The sequence below is a fragment of the Toxorhynchites rutilus genome, chromosome 1, assembly GCF_029784135.1.
Source record: "Toxorhynchites rutilus septentrionalis strain SRP chromosome 1, ASM2978413v1, whole genome shotgun sequence".
Lineage (NCBI taxonomy): Eukaryota > Metazoa > Arthropoda > Insecta > Diptera > Culicidae > Toxorhynchites > Toxorhynchites rutilus.
In genome coordinates, this window is record NC_073744.1 from 177,296,874 (window position 1) to 177,304,067 (window position 7,194).

A 7,194-nucleotide genomic window follows, 5' to 3' on the forward strand; every position below is an offset into this window, starting at 1 on the left:
TTTGTTATTCTTCCCTTGCACAGTATAGCTGTGTCATCTGCATACATTGAGAGTTCACACTCAGGTAGAGGTGGAATATCCGCGGTGAATAGTGAGAACAGCACCGGACCCAGCACACTTCCCTGAGGTACTCCTGCCGTTACTCGGTATGAATCTGATAGTTTTCCATGTATTATTACTTTAAAACTTCTACCTGATATATAGTTTTCAATTATTTTCGTCAAGTATAGTGGAAAGTTCATCATCATCAATTTGTGTACTAAACCCTGATGCCACACATTGTCAAATGCTTTTTCTATGTCAACTAGTACCATTGCTGTAGTTTTTGATAGTGACTTGTTTCTCTTCATTATATTTGTCACTCTAACCAGTTGATGAACTGTTGAGTGGCCTCTTTCAAAACCGAATTGTTCTGCTCTTATAATATTATTTATTTCAATGTACTCCGTCATTCGCTTCAAGATGATTTTTTCTAGGATTTTGCTGATGTTAGAAAGTAGACTAATAGGTCTATAACTTTTTTCTGATGACGGATCTTTACCCAGCTTAATAATAGGAATCACTTTGGCCTCTTTCCAGTTCTTAGGAAAGTATCCTAGGTTGAGGCAAGAGTTGAATATTGCAGCTAATACTTTATACATTTTATCGCTTATCTTTTTCAATACAATGTTGAATATTCCGTCAAAGCCTGGTGCTTTCATATTTCTAGTGGATTTTATAATTTTTTTGACTTCATCTGCAGTTACTTTCTGATTTAGTGGTAGGTTACTGTTTGTACGATTTAAGGTGTTTATTGATTCTATCACTAATCCTTCATAAGGGCTGAAAAAACTTTCGCCGAGTTTGTGAGAATTACATATATGATTCGCTATAGCATTGGCCTTTTCATAGGGAGTCACTAACGTTAGATTTTCTGTAATTAATGGTGGAATTTGCTGGGGCTTGTTTTTCATTATTTTTGTCAATTTCCAGAATGGGTTGGAGCTTTTCTTCAGGGTAGCTACTGTGTTTGCTAATGTTATTCATACGGACATAAACAATCTCTCGGAGCCTATTAACTAGTTGTTTTATTTATTATTTCGGGTTCTTTGAAATAGTCTTTGATATGCATTTCTTTTTCCGATTAACAATTTTGTAAACCTGTCAATTTCAACGTACCTCGCCGTTACTGGAACCTGCCTTGTGTATCTTATCACCGCATTCTGGAGCGTCGTTTGGATGATGTTAAGCGCCTCTTCAATGTCGTCAGTCGTTTGGGGGTTGATCTCCTCATGAATGCAGTTATCTACGTATCTTTGAAACTGCACCCAGTTAACGTGATGAAAATCTCTCCGGAATTTTACGTCTCGTGTATTTACTGCTTCGCCCAACATCACCACCACAGGATAGTGATCTGAGCCTAGGGCTCCGATTGATTCTGGATCACTTACTGGACACGTCAGGTTGGACAGGAATATATCGAGCGTAGTTGCGAATCCTTTTGGCGACACGTATGTCGGTGTTGGAGAGTGGAGCACTATGTAATGTCCTTTATCAATTTCTTCTTGCAGCAGTTTGCCATTTGTGTTATTTCGCGTATTTCCCCAATTAACATGCCTGGCATTAAGGTCTCCCCCAACAATAAAGTTACCTCCTCCTGTAGTTATCTTCCTCAAGTCCTGCTTCAGGATTCGATTTTCCCCATTTCTCAAAATTGCTTTCTTGTTACAGTAAACAGTGACTATTTTCATTCTTCCATTGCTGGTATTAACGGTTATTCCAAGAGCTTCAATCAGAGTGGTTTGAAAGTGAGGTAACATTTCGTATGAAATTGTATTTTCAATTACTATAGCCACGCCCCCACCTATGGCATGCATTCTATCAAGTCTCAGTACGATGTAGTCGGGAATCATAAATTTTTCATTTGGTTTAAGGTGGGTTTCTGTCACCAACGCTATTTGTATCTTATGCTCTTTAAGGAAGTGTGCGAACTCTATCGTTTTCGATCGAATCGATCGAGCGTTCCATGTGACTATTCGGAACAGATTATCGTCCATATTTAATGATGAACATTCCTAGTGTTTCAATTTGTTCTAGTTTGGTTTTGCACCCACCTAGTTTCTGTGACATTTCTAGGAAAATTTTCACTAGTTCTTCTGGGGGAAAGAGGCTTGTACCCGCTTGGTGATTCCCAGCCCAGTTTGATGGTTGTGCACCACTCTGATTATTATTTCCACTCACCTGGAATCCCGGTATCGTTGTCATTGTTCGTGGAAGATGGGGGAAGTCATTCGTCTCCAAATTTGGTGCCTTCGCGTGTTTGCCAGGTTGGCCATTAATTGAAGCTGCTTTCCTGATGTTGATGTATTCCTCTCGTTTCTTACACATTTTGTCTGTCGCCTTATGGTTTTCACCGCAGTTTGCACACTTGGGTGATTTCGTGCACCCATCCTGCCGGTGTGATCCACCACAATTCGTACACTTTGTTTTCATGAAACAATTTCTTCCACCATGTCCAAAATCCCCACAGTTCAGGCACTGAGTGACATTATTTCTTGCCCGGTAGGGCTCCCATTTAATTATCACTTGGAACAGAGCTTTCAATTCACGAAGGGACTGCATATTAATTGTTCCACTTTTAATATGAACAAGGTACAGTGTATCCTTATACATTCTGACTTCTTTCGCTTGTCTGGTCATTTTGTAAACCTTAATCACTTCCAGCTCATATCTTTTCAGTTCATTCTCAATTTCTTCTACCTTCATGTCTGGGAGCCCTCGGAGCACTACTTTATAAGGTTTCTCTGATGCACGATCATGTGTATAGTATTCAGCTTTTAACGCACCGAGATACTGCCTCACTTTGTTATATTGGCTGTCATTCTCAACAATAATTTTTGTGCCCACTCGCGTGATTTTAAACATTGCAATGATGTCCATGTCCAACAAATCACTTCTTATTTTTCCCATCGACACATTCTTCACCATAATTGGTGGTAGCTTCACTATCTTCTCTACAATTTCCGGAGCATTCTGGAGCTCGTTGAAGGGGTTCGATTCAATTACGTCATCCGCAGCCGGCTGTTCGCTGCCTTTCCGCGCCGCATTGCGTGTTCGAGTCATGCTAACTGTTTCACTGTACACGATGCAGTTGCCACAATTTGCCCGAAATCCAGAGCCTTGAGAAATGCTTTTACTGTTGTTTCCACTACTGCAGGAACTTATATCCGAGCCGTCCGAACTGGTTGAGTACCGCCAACAGAATAATGTTCGTACGGTTTGGACGAGAATGATGAACGAAAGCAAGGGAAGAGTCATTTTATAAAACATAAAAGTATCGAATGTAAACCCCACCTTCTGTATTATATAAGCTTACTGTATACTTACGAATATAATAAGGGTGGGGTTTAGATTCTATACTTTTATGGTTTATAAAATGACGCTTCCTTTGCTTTCGTTCATTTCTTACTCTACTCTCGCACCGTGAGGACTCGAGCTCGTTAGTCTTTCGGTGGTAAGGCACATGAAAGCAGCTCGGATAAGCGCACCAGCCGCAGGATAGGTGAAGAAGCCACATCGCTATCGACCGGGAACTTTGCGTGAAATTCATCGCTATCGGAAGTCGACCGAATTGCTGATCCGCAAGCTACCTTTGCAGCATTTGGATCGTGGAATTGCTCAGGACTTCAAAACCGACTTGCGCTTCCAAAGTTCCGCGGTTATGACGCTGCAGTAGTCCTATTCGAAGATACCAATTTGTGTGCTATCCATGCAAAACGCGTTACATCATGCCCAAGGACATCCAGCTGGCCCATCGTATCCGAGGAGAGCGTGCTATATTAGCTTAGCATAGAATCAACGGCCCTTTTCAGGGCTCCAAATTTGATGGATTAGAGTTCAGAAAAGTTTTTTGCAGGCCAAACTGAAACGAGAATTTTCGTTTGGATGCCATACAGCATCGAGAAAATTCCGGAAAGATCTAATCGTTGCTGAAAAACAATCTGCCAGTTCCCTGGGAATTGAAAAATACATTCATGCGAAAGAGTTTATTTTAATGTTTTCTAACCATATAACACAGCGACCAAATACATTTGATTTCGTAATTTTTCAATCAAGTGTAATTAGCTGGAAAGCTTCGGAAGATTATTCTTTCCCATCAGTAGGATATTTTCGTATCTAATATTGTATGCGCGCGCAACGGAAATTGTTTCGTATCGCGAAAATTATATAATTTTCAATCGATATTGCTCAGTCGCCGAAATTTTCATACTCAGAGAGTTTATTCTCCTCTAGTTTGCCTTCCAAATTGCCATCGTAAACCACACCTTCTCTCGATTCAATCACGCACGAAAAGCATACTTAAATGATATTCTGGTGGTGAAACCCATTCATTTTTCGTGAGGCGTCGTACACAAATTACGTAACGCGATAAGGGGGGAGGGGGTAGATGTTGCGTTACTTTCTGTTTATTAGAGATAGGAAATTGCGTTACGTAAGGGGGGGGGGAGGGGGTTCAAGATCCGGATTTTTAGCGTTACGTAATTTGTGCACGACGCCTGAGGACATCGACAAGACAACATCGTTACTGAACGAGCTGAACGGCGAGGTATCGAGGGATTCATTACCTGGCCTGACCTGACCTGAAATGCAATCAGTTTGTTTTAACTGTGAGGGAGCGCAGAAAAGCCGATCGATCAGAAGGAGAAGAGAAGGTGACCAAGAGAGCATCGAAATACGGTTCCTCGGGAAGACATTGAAGCAGCCGCCACACACACACACATACACGCGCGCAACTCTTTTCGTTTGCTGGTTATCGAGAAGAAACCTGGAAAGAAATGATCGTTGCTGAAAAATAATCTGCCAGTTCCCCTTGGAATTGAAAATTACATTCAAGCGAGTTTATTTTAATTTTTTTCTATCCATATAATACTGCGACCACATACATTTGGTTTTGTGATTTGTCAATCAAGTGCAGTTAACAGGAAAGCTTCTGAAGATTATTCTTCAGAACAAGGTTTTTTGTATCCAATATTGAATGCATATAACCTTGAGCCTCCAACGTAATGTTCTCGTTTTTGAAGCCACCCAAATATTTATTTATTCATTCATTCAGGATGGATTTAGATTCAACTTCAAACAAATGATCCCTAAATCAACGATAGTCCTACGTCACCCTTGCGGTTATACCATAGATATAACCCACTTCCTGTTTTGTTTAGAGAGTGTCAACTGGAAGCGACAGCAACGAAATTGGAAAGTGATTTTCATAAAAGTCCCTTATTGATTCGCAGGGACCAACGTGAGTCAGACGAAAAGTTCATCTTTGGTCCCCTAGCTCAGTCAGGGCTTAACGTTTTAAATAAGCCGGAAGAACTAGTGTATACTCGACAGGAAGAGGCAGAGTTGTTTGATGAAATATTGTAAATGAAGCGCTGGGCGGTCTTACGAAAGTTGGCCGGAACCTGATCCATTGGCCGATGAAAAGATGTATATCGGCGTGTTATTTTACCTTTTCGTGGCTTTGGTGGTCGTCTGTCGCTCTATTTTGGCAGTTCGCCCAAAACTTTTCTATCGGACGCAGCTGGGGAATGTTGGGAAGGTTGGTGGTCTTCGCGACAATGTTTATCTCCAGCCGATCCATTCTCCAATGATCTTTTGGCATAATGGGTTCGGCATAAAGACCACATCACCTTCCCAACTCCGGCAAGCACTTCGTACTATATATCTCCCCGTTCACCATATGACTCGATAGAAGAGCGCCTTCGACATTCCCTTAACGTCTGTCAGAGAAGGACCTTCGTCGGGAACTTGATGTGCATGATATATACGACATCATCGCTTACCTGGGGAACGTAAAGTACCCGGTCCCCTGCCATTCGTTGAATTCTAGCATCAAGTACGTCTCGTCTTTCATTATGAGTACGAAAAGAAGTTTTTCACTTCTTTCGCAGGAAAGAAGTTTTTCCCCAGCACCTCAAGCTACTCCTTGCCTGCTGCTCAGATACGGTCGGTCTCGTCTGACGCTTCCGCATAAAAATGTCCATTTTGGCCAGATTCTTCTCCACCGTTTGGCCGGTGGCTGCGATCCCCCGGCTTAAGGAGCGGCAAAGAGATGATATTTTAAACACCAGATCGGCTATATCTGGCGGACAAAAAGTGCCTCAGGATGTCCAATTATTTCGCTGTGGGGTGGAGCTTGCAGTATGGAAAAATCATCAAGTTGCTTGACAGTGCTGCTGCAGCGAATCAACAGCCTTGAATCATTTTTGTTGTAGGCTTAATAAACATAAGATTTGAAGAAAATTAGTTCCTATAAATTATCTTTCATCGCCATCCGAAATTAGTTCATTTGTTTGAATGCATACGTTAACACTAAAAACGATAAAAAATGAATTGAAATTTTCGAGCATTCCATTCGGTAATTTGAAGAAAATTGTAGAATTTGAATCCTGCTTGCCAGGCGTAAATGCTCTGATTGAGTGAGTGATTTTCGGGCGTAAACAAAATCTAAACCACCGAAAAATCACAACTGAGTGCCGATACTCAGAAATAAATAATACTGATCAGTTTAGACTCGCTAAACTATGGTTTATGTTCACATAACGTATATTCACAACGTTTTGTTTTTTGTGTCCCGCGTTAGACCTCTGACCATCTGGTCACTTTATCCTTTACCATGTCCAGACATGGCTGCTTGGGTTGGTTTGTTGATGTGTTGTGATGCGAACCGATGTGGTGTACGGTTTGAATGAGAATGTTCGTTACGGAAGGAAGGAAGGTCTTGAATTATAGATACTTTAAACTTTTGCAGTTCATTCGTCTCTAGCCTTGAGAAAGGCCCTTTGAAAACTCTACTCTATTCTACTCCAGCGCTACCACCTCCGCCCTCTTGCCTTGAGAAAGGCACTCGATCCCTCGCCATCCAGCTCGTCCAGCAACGATGTTGTCCAGTCGGTGTCCACACAAAGAATGATCGTTACGGCAGCGGAGCGGGGATTTTTAAGCTGACTGGCTGGCTCGAGAATTACGCATGTGTGAGACTGCGACCAATGTTTCGTTCATTTTTTTCTTTTTCTTTTCCAATCGTGCTTCATTCTATTTCGCTGCTGCTCTGGTTGCCCGTTTTGGTCGGTACGATTTGAGGAGCACAAAATGGACCAATCAAAAATGGGCACATAGGGCATTTTGACAATGCTTGATATTTCACAATTATTC